The following is a 13,066-nucleotide window of genomic DNA, read 5'->3' as shown; positions in this document are numbered from 1 at the left end:
GTCCCCCATTGCTCCCCGCACTCCAGGACTCTGGAGGGGAAACCCGGAGGTGTGGAAGGTAACCTGTGTCAAGGAAATTTGGGGGGATTCTCAAATCTGTCCCTGGCTCACCTGGCTGTTCATTTTCGGAATTTTACCCCCCAGAATGAGTGCTCATAAAAATAACTGCCAGCGGAGCTGCGGAATTTGGAAAACACCTTTTATTGAGATATTATTATATTGAAATGAATTTGCCTAAAACCACCTAGTTGTCACCGTTCAAATTCAAGTACCCGTGCCTTAAGCCAGTAAGATACTTTTGAGACTTCACGTAGCAACTTAAGGTGGAAGTCTGATGTACCATAATTAAATGATAGCTTCCCTCAGTGTTTACGTGGCACTTAACATATTTGTCTGAATGTTGCTGTCACTGAAACAGATGTAAAGGATTTCATTAACAGATGCAGGGTGCATGTCAGTTGGTGTGTAAAAAAATGGTTGTATCGGTGCAAGTCAATAAATAAAATCCATGTTGTATTTCTGTGCAAATACATTCTTTAGCACTTGAGTGTTGCTTTGGAAAACAAGTTGATGTGCATTATATAGGGTAGTGTATGCATGAATATCTTCAATAGCAATTTTTTTTTAAAAAGCAGCCCTTAAAGTAACAGATGCTACTATCATTGTTTTATTGCACTTAAAAGACCACTTTTATGTACCCATGATATTTTTTTTAAACAGGGAGATGAGTAATAAGATAATTTAAAACAGCTTTTTGGCTATCTTTTGAGTCACCTAAAATTTATTATGTAATATATTAATACAACACACAGAGAGGAGTATATATAACTGATATTTACACAGTACTTTCCAGAGAGATTAAGTGAACCCATGTGGGCCTCTCATTCAGCTTAAGAAATGGAACTTTACCTATTAGTTGTACTTTCTCCCTACCAGCCAGAAATAAACGTCTTGAAATTTGTATTAAGCCCCCTAAGCTTTTCTAGTTTTACCACACATGTAGGCATTGCTAAGTGATATGTTGTTTAATTTTGCGAATTTTGACCTTTATATAAATGGAATCATACTATATATAGAGGATGCCAAAAAATGTATACACATTTTAAGAAAGGAAAAACTATTAATTGTAATACTCAATATATACCGATAACAAAAAGTGAATACCAGTCATGTTTGACTTCTGCAATTATAATAGATGCTCAAAGTGGTTACCATCAGCGTTCAGACACTTCTGATTGTAGCAAACTACTGCTTGAGCATAGATAACATCTCTTAAAATGTGTATACATTTTATTGGCACACCCGGTATATGTTCTAACTTGTTTGTTTGCTTGTTTTTGAGATTAATCCATGTTGACGCATGTAGGCGGTGTTCATTCTTTTCACTGTTATTTTGCTGTTATTGACATTTTGATTCTTTGCAGTTTTCTATTGTATACAGGGCTTCTGTAAATATTTTTGTCCCTATTAGTTGGTGCATGTGTGCAAAGATTTATCAGTAGAATTGCTGAAACATGGTGTGCATCTTCAGCTTTACTAGTAAAACCAAATTTTTCCCCAATTAGTGGTACCAGTTTATTCTTTTATTAGGAATGTGGGAGAGTTCCACATTTTTGGCAACTCTTTAATGTTTTTTCCCCCAAATGGGATGGATATGAGATGATTTCTTATTGTGGTCTTAATTTGCTTTCTCTGATTACTAATAAGGTTAAACAACTTTTAAAATATTTATTGGTTAGTTGTGTTTACTATTTTTTGTTTTTTGCTGATTTTTCTTACTGATTTTTGAGAGCAATTTGTATTAGTATGGATAGTAATGTCGCATTTCTTAGTTTTTGGCCTATCTATTTTTCCTTTCTTTTCATCTTCCTTTCTTTCCTTTTAATCTTTCTTTCTTTCATTGGAAAGAGCTCCTACTTTTAATATAGTTAAAATGTTTTTTCCTTAAGTTTAATATAATTGAAAGGTCAATTAAAAAAAATTAAGAATCCTGTCTTAAAATAAACTTTTAAAGTGTTTTGAATTGTTTTGTCTTTCATATTTAAAAAATATTCCATCATTTAGAATTGAGTTTTTACGTATGTTGTCAGATAGGTATCCAATTCTTTGTTTTGTTTTCATTTTAATTGTCCCAGCATCATTTATTGACTATATCATCATTTGCCACTGACCTTAAATTTACATATATGTGTGAGTCTGTTCCTGGCCTCTCAATTCTGTTCCATTGGTCTATTTTTCTGTTCCTGCACTAGTACCCACTGTCTTTAATACCGTGGCCTTATGAAAATTTTTGGTGTTTGGGAGACAAGTCCTTAGACCTTGCTATCTTCTTCAGGAATGTTGGCTCTTTGCTGTTCCATATAAAATTTAGTTTGTCAAGTTTCATGATAAAATGTATTGGGATTTGATCACAATTGCATTTGAATCCTTGGATTGATTTCAGGAAAAGTAACATCTTAATGACAACTCTTACTAGAACTATTTTGGTCCTCTTAAAATCTTTTCAAAAAGTTTCTTAATTTTTTACATAAAAGTTTTGACTTTTAGATTAGATTTATTCACAGGTGTCTTGTTTTTGTTGCTACTATAAATGGTATGTTTTTTAATTAAAGATTTTTAACCAATTTTTGCTGGTATATAGAAATGCATTGACTTTTTTTTTGGCCATCCTGCTAAACTCTTATTTATATTAATTTTCCGTAAGATTAATTTGGGTTTTCCGTTCATATGTGAATAATTATAGTTTTGTTTCTTAACAATTCTTACATGTTTTATTTTTCTTGCCTTTGCACAGGTTAGAGCTTCCAGTACCGTTTTGAATAGAAATGGTGTTTCAGTTAAGATTGGTGTTTTACAGCATAAATAAAAGTGTCTTAAATACACAAAGGCTTAGTTTCACATTTCAAAGACATCCAGGGGTGCAACTCAGCATGCAACTGTGTGGTAGTGTCCCCCCCCAGACATCAGGTACCCAGCTTCCTCTTTCTGGCTCTTCCTCTATGCTCACTATCTGTTTCCATCCTTACGATCACCTCATAGGCCAGGATAGGAGCATCAGCTTAGAATCTAGTCCCCATTCCAAGCAGCAGAGATGTGGGCAGGCAAAAGGGTGGGCTTCGCGGGACTCAGCTCCCGTTAAGGAGTCTTCCTGGAAGTCCTCACAACTTGAAGTTCTACTTGCTCGGTTAAGGGCCTTAGAGTTTTCTGAGTGGTTGTTATTATTTTTCTTTAACCTTAATTGAGATGATTGACGTGAATATATTTCCCAGTATTGAACCACACTCGTATTCCTGGAGGAAACCCAACTTGGTTATGATATGTTATCTTGTATTATATATTCCTGGATTTGATTTGCGATTGTTTTGCTTAGGATTTTTGCATCCATGTTCATGAGTAAGGCTGACCTGTAATTTTTCTTTCTTGTTAGAGTCTGGTATTATTAGGGTTATACTAGTTTCATGAAATGAGTTGTGGAGTGTTTCCTCTATTCTCTAGGATTCTGTGTAAAACGGAAATGATCTGTTTGTTTACTGTTGGGTAGTACTCACCTTTAAAACCTCTTGGCCTGGTGTATAGGCATACTGTGTTTTAGTGTACTTGGCTTAATAGCACTTCATAGGATTTGCATTTTTTACAAACGGAAGGCAAGACCCTCAAGCAAAAAGATTATGACTTGCTTTATTGCGATACTTGATTTATTCCAGGGGTCTGGAAATGAACCCACAATATCTCCGAGGTATGCCTATAAGTTACTGGTTTTCAACTCTTGTTATATTTACTTTTCTTTTAAATTGTGATTCTATTGTAAGGTTTCAGGTCTCTTTATCTGCTTGATCCTCAATTTGTCTTTGGTGTTCTATAATTCTACTGGATTTCTCGTAGTTAGTTTGCTGATGAATATGTTGTGCTTTGTGAATCTGGTAATTCCCATTTTTTCAGTATTGAGACATTTTCAACCATTATCCCTTCAAATATTGCCTTTGATAAGACAAAAATTCTGAGATGTCCTAAATTAAATTACAACAGGCTGCAGGGCAGGAGGAAGAGACAGGAGCAGTTAATCAGTTTACAGCCTAGGACCAAAACCAACAGAAGACTGCTCACATTCCTGAATGTATGTTGAAATTTTGAATGAACTTCCAGGCCCATTTCAGTCTTACCTAGAAAGGATAGCCAACCACTGCACACCACAGAATATTGCTTAGCTATCAAGTTCTTGGATTGTTGCCCACAAACAATCCAGAAGCATCAAATACTTCTTCCTTACAGACTATTCACCTATCCCAGAACTGTCCCTGCCTCACCTTTTTCCCCTCCCCCTTTATCTACCACCAGTGTAATTCTTTCCTCTCCAAATCCGTAGTATACAGTAGCCCTTTCAACCCAGGTTTGGATTCTCCATCTAGCTGCTGCTGGTGATTTAGAGGTCCTTTTCTGGCTGGCATATGGCTCAATAAAGCTTTCAGCCTTGGAGGTTTTTTTTTTTTTTTAACTTTTATTTATTTAAGTGTGTTTTTCCAGGACCCATCAGCTCCAAATCACGCAGTGGTTTCAATCTACCTTGTTTCCCCGAAAATAAGACCTAGATGGACAATCAGCTCTAATGTGTCTTTTGGAGCAAAAATTAATATAAGACCCAGTCTTATATTATACTATATTATATAAGACCCAGTATTGTATTGTATTATATTGTACTATATTATATCATATTATATCATATTACATCATATTACATCATATCATATCATATCATATCATATCATATCATATCATATCATATTATATTATATTATAAAGACCGAGTCTTATATAAGACCTGGTATTATATTATATATTATGTTATATTAAACCCTGTATTATATTATATGTTATATTATATAAGACCCGATCTTAAAATAAGATCCGGTCTTATATTAATTTTTGCTCCAAAAGACGCGTTGGAGCTGATTGTCCAGCTAGGTCTTATTTCCAGGGAAACACTGTAGTTGTGGAGGGCGCAGATCACAGTGGCCCACGCAGGGAATGAACTGGCAATCTTGTTAAGAGCACCGCCTTGTAACCAACTGAGCTAACCTGCCGCCGCCCCCCCCCCTTTTTTTTTAAACATCTCTCTCCTATTCTCTAACTCTTTCCGGAATTCTAATTAGAAGAACCTTCTCATGTGCTCTTGACCTCTGTTTTATAATTCAGTGGTTTTCATTTTTTGTTCTGAATTCTAGATTATTTATATCTTTCAGTTTACTAATTCTTTATGCAGTTGTCACTCTGTTTCTAGAAGTTCTGTTTGGTTCTTTTTTACAAATCTTAGTAGTTGTTAAATATATATATATATATATATATATATATATATATATATATACTCATAGTTTCAGGTCTCCCTTTGTCATGGTATAGAATATAAAGTATATTTATAGTCTAGTTTTGATACCCACAGTCTTTATGGGTCTGATTCTGTACTGTTTTTTGATTTTGCTTACTCTTCCCTGTTGTGGCTCATTGCTTCATTTATGTAGTAAGTTTTGATTATCAATTCATTTTCTTGTTGTTGTTGATTTCTCTGAGGTTTAGTCTGGGAGTACTTTGCCGGAGAAGATTGTGTTTTCTTCTCACCAAGGTGTTAGGGCTCCAGACTTTGTCCTTGTTCCCTGTGAAATATGGATCATTAAAACCCAGGCTTTTAGCCATTAGAAATCAGCAGTGGCCACAGGGACAATGTGAGCTCTAGTACTTGCATATACCCTTGTGGTTTTGTAAACTTTTGTCCTTTCTGTGTTCTATACAATTTCTTTATTACTGGCTTAGCCATACATAAAAAGTAAAATAAAAGACATTTATATTTAAGACATTGGCACGAATGCTCTTTTAGCGTGCCGGTGTGGGGATTTTGTTAGTTGTTGAGGATAACACGGTCTGGCGAAGGTATCCTAGGGTAGTGGCAAGAGTGAAGGGTAAAACTTAGCAGAGACCAGAACTTGGAATATCTTCCTAGATGCCATCCCACGGGGTTTAGTTTAATAGTGATGCTGGGGGAGAGCGTTGGATGGGGAGGGAAATGATGACGACATTTCGGGTAGAGGATTTGGGGTTCAGGATGAAGCATGGCTTGAGACATCCTAATCCAGGTGCTTTTGGTCCAAGTGACATGACCACTTTAAACCAGCTAAATCCTGATACTTTCCCTTCACTGACTTTTGGACATGTTATCCTTTCACAAGTGCAATTTCTGTACTAACATGGGAGATAATAAAGGTTAGCGGTAAGCATTAAATAAGACTGTGTTTGGACAGCACTGAGTACAATGCCTTGTTATGCTATGCACTTAACCAATAATTTGCAAATTACAGCTGTTACTGGCAGACTTACTGGCGTGACCACATTTTCCTTAACTATCTGTTGGACATCTTAGTGATGATGAATAGTAAGATAGAGTGAAGAGGGAAGAAAACCCCAGGGTGCTCCCCAGAAGGAAGGGAGGGTGTGGACTTGTCTGAGACTGGAGATCCCGGATCCACCTGGTTTTACCCAGCTCTGCTCAGGAGCCTGGATGTAAGTAAATAAGAGCCTGGATGTAACCAAGATCTTTACTTTTCAACAGTTACTTGTGGAAAATTATCATCAGAGAGCTCTTCTTCCTGTTAGTCTAAAGCAGGAGTGTCCAAACTTTTTTCAACGTTTTTCACCAAAGGCCATATGCGGTAAAATACACAAACATCCGGGCCACTCACTTGAGGTGAAGTACGTATTGCCTCACCTGGTTTATTTAAGTAAACGAAATATATTTTTGGAATTTGCTGCGGGCCGCAGTTTGGACACCCCTGGTCTAAAGGTCCATGTTTTCCCTTCTTTATGTTGCTCTTAGTTTGTTGATCTCTTATTAAAGGAGAGACTGGAGGGGTGAGATTTCCTTAGTCTCCGACTTGATTGCAGGCAACTTCTTGTTTCCTTCTGTGTCTAGTTCTGGAACACAAGATGGTGCACATACTCCCCAGCTTGTGCAGTCCCCACTGGCTGACCAGCTCGCGTGTGCAGGTCTGCTGGCCTGAGGTGGAGTGGCTCAGCCTGACTGAGTTAGAGAGGAGGAGCAGTTTGTAGTTCTTCAAACATGAAGACCTCCTTCCTCTGCCCTGCTCATGAAGCTTTTTCTGTCTGGGACCCTGTTTTGCAACGTCTTCTTGGGCAGTTACAAACCATTGACCTTCTCACCCCTCCCTGTTGCTCACCCAGGCCAAAAGCTGTCCTCTCTGAATGGAGGTGGAAGGTCTCCTGGGAGTGAGAGGGGTAGGGATAGGGGGAGAATCTAGTTCTGCCAGATTTTAGAACAAGTTTCCATGCAGTGGATATCCAGCAGCCTATTTCTTCTGGTAGGTATAGGTCCTGAATTTTAGAATTACGTTTAGGCAATGGGAATGGATGAAATGCTTTCCCCATCTTTATGTTTCACTCTCCTGTTTTAGTTTGCTTGTTTGTCCGCTTACTTATTTATTCATTCCTTGGATGGAAGATGTAGCATGTGGCAGAAAGTACAGTAATGAACTCTTGGTCTGTCTCCATGGAAATTTGATTCAGCTTTGGCATGTGGTTGACAGAGTTATTGCCACTTTTTGTCTTGTGTATCTTATGTGCATTTTGATGAAATATTGGGAGGAGGTAAAACAGCCAGCTTTCATGTTTACTCTGGAGTCTAAAACAAGTTTTCTGACAGAGAGCAATACTTCTTGACTACATTGTTAGCCACTTGTTAGCTACTTGCATGGCTGGGCTGGGTTTACTCAGCACGGGTGCTTTGTGCCCACTGGCGTGTGAGTGGTGGTACAGAAGCAGGCCAGGAGGCAGCAGATAGATTGGGTCGTTCCTTGAATTTGGAGAAAGTGCCTTGTCTGGTTTTGTTTCTCTAGGGCCTAGTACTGTGCCTGGCTTTCAAAACATATGGTTGAATGAATTAAAAGTGAACAAATGACTGATCTTTGTTTTGTTTTTTTTCGAGGAGGAAGTAAAAACTTTTGATGTTGCAGTTAGGTTGCATTAAAAGTCAGTGATACAGATTTTTGGCGGGCAGTTTCGGGAGTGAGTCCTCTTGCAAGTTGAATGTGATGGTTCCTGATGTGTTAAATGCATGTAAAAGTGAGCAAATAGAGCAACTGAAAGAACCACACTAAATAATGTTTTGTTTTTTTCTTATTCATTCTAGGTTTCCCTGTGCTATAGAGAATTGTAAAGAGGTGTGACCTCACATCGATGACTTCTTCTCCCTTAAGACATTATTTAAATGTGTTTACTCACCTACGATATTTGTTTTATGTGAAGGGATGCTTTTTATGAAAGATGTCTGGAGCCTTTTTGGGGATGTTTTTTTCAGTTCAGAGTTGCAACATTGAATGAATGCAGTGAGTAAAAATTAGTATTGTATTGGTAGGTTCAGTGTTAATTAAGCCAAAATTTTTTTGGTGACATTTATGTAGAATTATGTTTGTAACTTTTTTAAAACATAAAAATACATGTATCATTGCATCATTAGTTTAGAAGAATCAGGATAACACTAAAGTCTCTCAATTACCTACTTGGTCAGTGAATGAGACTTACATGATATAAATTATAAGTACAGTCTGTTTATGAGCCCCCAAGTGGCAGCAACTTTATCTTTTAAATTTCTATATCTCCCCACATTATTTAGAAAAAAAAAACAAAAAACATGTATGGTTTTCACATGTACTGCATTAAAAAGAGGTAAATTGTTGTTTTTGTTTTTTTAAATAAAACTTCTTGAAATTAAGATGTCTTCTGACTACAGTGCATCGTATACTACATTATGACACCCAACTACAGAGGAGTAGATTACAACCAAGAATTATGTGGACCAAAATGCTAAGAATGAAGAGGTTGAGAAACTTGGGTCTACTGTAACGGGACATTTCCCCTGCCCCAGATTAGTAGAATCAGAGGAGACTTTATTATACTGCTGTATTTTTCTCTTTATGAGTAAGGAACAGTAGAGGGGAAAAAGTAGTCAGTTCCTCTCACTGCCAGGCTATCATCTTGATTCTGAAAATAATAGGGTAGTTAATTAAAAGGAAAACAAATAAATAAATTCCCCAAATCCAACAACAAAACTACACACAACTTCCCTGATTCTAATAGAGACTTTGGAGGTCACATTTATTTACAAAGTAATGAAAGAGATTAAAGTTCTATGAGGTCTGTTTGACCTTAGTGAGACTTTCTGTATTCAGTGATGGAAATAGGATCTGAGAAGAAGGAAGCCTTTGTTCTAATATTTTCTTAGGCTAACTTGTGACTTTTCAAGGTGACTATCATACGCTTGAAAAGGAATTCTGCTGGAGAAAATTCCAGAAAATTAATAATTCCAGAAAACGCAATGCTTCCATGATAGCAGGATTTTATTATTATAGTGATATGATAGCTCATGCTTGCAAACACTTCCTGGTGGTAGGTATCTTACATGCTGGTGATGGGTAGCTGGCAGTTGAGATTATCAAATGAAATCTCTGAGCTGCTCTCCATGGCAGATAAAGCCAACTTTTAAAATTCATCAAGTTGTAGTGATAACCTAGGATCCCCCCACCCAGTATTCTTTTAACCTAGGATTTCCTATGTTGTGTTTAAGGATTTCATGTTTGAATCCTATGTGTCCTGTTTCTGAAAAGCTTTTCCTACCATTAATTAATATGAAGTAAAACAGGAAAGGATTTAAATTATAAGGATGAAAATAAAAGAACTATAAAATCAAGGAAAAAAGGCAGGGCTGGGCCCTGTTGAAATCTACACTGTGAAGTTCTTGAGAGCTCCTTTGCAGTCTTCCAGAATCTTCCATCGCCTGATGACTTACTATCATAAATGAGCTCAAGGCCTCTGACTTTCTAAGTATTTTAGATATTTTTGGGGGCTAAAAATAATACGTGCTTAATTTCTCAATTTGCTAAAAGCAACTATACGGTCATATTAGGGAAGTGGGTCTTATTAAATGATGGAGGTTCAATTTTTAGTGGCTGTTACGTATGTGCATTTTGTTGCTTTCCGAGTAGGTGACAAGTGCAAGGTTAGGAGTGTTAAATTAGAGAAGAGGCTCTCTTAAAAATGAGGTTGTCACCACCACTTTATATTCATCTGGATATGTGGGAAAAGCTCCACTATTGTGTTCCCAGGGTATCTCCAAGCTGCTCCATACTCCAGACCAGTGGAAATGGAATGGAAGTAACAATTCAAGGAGGAAAAAGAACAATGTGCAATTTCCTGCTGTTAGAAAAGAACTTGTTCATCTTTTTAAAAAAATGGTTAATGATGGATATGAAAATGTTATGGTGCTTAGATTCCATTGAGGAAATGTGGAAGAATAATGTAATGGTTTTCTTTCAACATACAAATATTTATAGTATGCTAGAAACTAAATCCTTTATAATCTTCAATGGCAAATTTTAGATGTCAACTTAAAAAGTGCAATGAGGTGCATAATTTTTCAAAATTTTCTTAGGAAGTGTGTGAGCCCCAAAGTATGATTAGTGGCTTTGAAAATTTTTTGCTTGCAACCCAAACTAAGAAATACATTTCATATCATGACCTAGCATATGCACCCAAAAGCAAAAGTTCATAATACATTACCATATATGATGCTCTCTGAGAATGTTTTTGCTTCCCCTTCTCTTTCTTCTTTATCTTTCCTATTTCGTTTTGTTAAAAACTGTGGTCATGACCTATTGCAATGAGTTTATTTCCAATAAAGTATTGGAACCTACAGTTTGAAAACCGGCTATAGATTCCAAGATTCAGTTCTTTATTGTGTTTCATGGGTGTTTTTTTATTTCTTCCTTTCTTTCTTTCTTTTTTTTTTTTTTTTTTTTTTTTGGTGGGGGTGGCTGAGCATAAGTCAGAGAGGTGGAAATAAAATTTATGTTCTGTGGAGCTCACTTGGGACAGCAGTTTAAAGGTCTTTTCCTGCTCCCCTCTTGCTTATCCTTCCAGGTATCTGGAATTACATCAATATCACAAGCCTTCAAAAATGAAAAAACCTAGGTTGGGTGGAAAAATGGGAGAATCTATAGGTAATCCTTACTGGTCGTCTAAAGTTATATCAATATATAGTCTGTCAAAGACTTTACTTGTTAATTAAGGAAGAAACTAGTAAGATATTACAAATGGTTCAAAAGATTACTCAAAGAATCATTTAAAGTATTATTTATAGTCAAATGAGGCAATGATGATTTTATAAATAGATGCAAAATCGTTCCTTCTCCTAGGACAGTAATTAATACCTTCTACCAGATACATTTTTATGGACCAGGGGTTATCTTCAGGACTGTCAATTTTCTATGTATTAGCTCCTACAGGGTTGTAATATAACCTAGTCAAAGATAAAAGATGGAGATAACCCAGACGAATGAGCTAGCCAGAATATCCACTAAATTCCAAAGTCTTTCACAATTTTTCTTTATGCTGATTAGATTTAGGCTATTAAACACATTCCTATCCTAAGTAAAATTTTGCCACCGGAAGACCAAATTCAGTTTTTAGAGGATTTAGCCAATCTGCAGAATATTTTTAAACATTTTGAATGTGTTGCTATCATCTAAAAATTAGATTTTTGCATAATAGTTGGATTTCCAGATTGTCTCAAAATATCAGACTTGGTAACACTGGGCCCATATTACTTCATGGAACAGTGGTTGGAGATGTCAAAGGTGCCTTCTTTTTTTTGTTTTTCTTTCCAATTTTAAAAAAAAATCTTTATTTTTTATTGTAAAATAATATATGGTATTTGGCTTAGAAAAAGCAAACACGCAAAAGACCCATAAAGTGAATGACTATAAACCCGTCGTGCATCCTGCTCACAAGTAATAGGTTTGGGGTGTATGTTTCAATATTTTTTTTTTCTAAGGCTATACAAACTTATTCTCTTTCACACACAAAATCAAAGTTACTTTTACGATTAGAAAGCCTTACTAGTTTCATTTGAAAAAAACATGAATTAGAAAAACTACTTCAAAGGATAAAATAGTATAAAAGAAATACGCCAACTAAAGGTCACCTCTCCAAGAGAACTGGGTGACAATAACAGCAGCAGTTCTGAGCCCAAGCTTCATAGTCCCTCACACAGGCATGAAAGGGGAGAGACCTTCCCACACAGGCAACTTCAGACCTCCAAGCTCCATGTCACAAAGGCTCTTCGATGCCTTAACCTTAGCTTCAGCCTGGGCCTGTTTTGTTGTTGTTTTATCTTGGCCACAGCCATAAGTGCAAATATGACTCCAGGCCTTCCCAGATCAACATCTTCAAAAACTCACTGGCTGCTGAATGGACTTGTTTGGGGTAAGGGCTCCCTCTGTCGGCTCCGTGGGTGTCTCTGTCTTTCCCTAAAGATGCCTTTAAACCAGGCCTGCACTCTCCCTCACTCTTTCTGTTTCATATTCTGCTGGTGTCACTCAGATTTACCTGCCTGGCATTTGAATCTACCACCCCTGAATTAGGCTGCAAAGGTCACTTGTTTCTGCAGTTTTAAAATATGAAACTATAATGGAGTAAATAGTTTAGTCTTGGTAAGACAACCAAGTATAATGTTTTTGAAAATTTTGAAGAAATGGGAGTATACGTATCACTTTGGTGATATTTAAGGGGATGTATTTATGTTTTCTGTGAAATACCACTGATGTTCATGATCTCATCTATCGCTTATATGCTAACAACTCCCAAATTGCAACTTACTCCTTTCAGTGGAGCACTAGCTTCTTTTTTTCCAACTGTGTTTTACATATTTCCATTTGGACCAGTCGCTGTTTCTCTACATCTATCTTGTCTGAAATGGAATTCATTTTTTTCTTCTCTTGAAATAAACTACCCTCCTTCCCTTTTCTAATTCATAATATCACTTTCTTCGGCCCCTTGGGCTTGAAACTTCAGCCATTTTTTTATTCCTTTCGTCAGTATTTTGTAGAGTTGAGAGTCACTAGATCCTACTCCATATTTCTGTACATCCCTTCTTTTTCATTCAAACTTCTCCCATCTTAATCCAATCCCTTTTGCCACCTTCTGACTTCTTCATGCTTTCAATCAACTTCTC

The 13,066-nt window shown here is 36.6% G+C and overlaps 2 protein-coding genes across 3 annotated transcripts in view; both read left to right on the top strand.

The window, feature by feature from the left end:
• Window positions 1-8,671, top strand: part of MIOS (meiosis regulator for oocyte development) — a 65,871-nt gene extending 57,200 nt beyond the window's left edge. Inside the window, exon 11 of the transcript XR_013995365.1 lies at window positions 8,189-8,671. The gene's annotated coding sequence lies outside the window, so the exon portion shown is untranslated. The remainder of the gene's footprint in view (window positions 1-8,188) is intronic.
• UMAD1 (UBAP1-MVB12-associated (UMA) domain containing 1) overlaps window positions 1-13,066 on the top strand; it is a 192,333-nt gene that overhangs the window by 920 nt on the left and 178,347 nt on the right. The gene's annotated exons all lie outside the window — the stretch shown is intronic.

This window comes from Rhinolophus hipposideros, assembly GCF_964194185.1.
Source record: "Rhinolophus hipposideros genome assembly, chromosome: 18".
Taxonomy (NCBI): Eukaryota; Metazoa; Chordata; class Mammalia; order Chiroptera; family Rhinolophidae; genus Rhinolophus; species Rhinolophus hipposideros.
The sequence above is the reverse complement of the archived record's forward strand: the minus strand, read 5'-3'. Positions and strand labels throughout refer to the sequence as shown.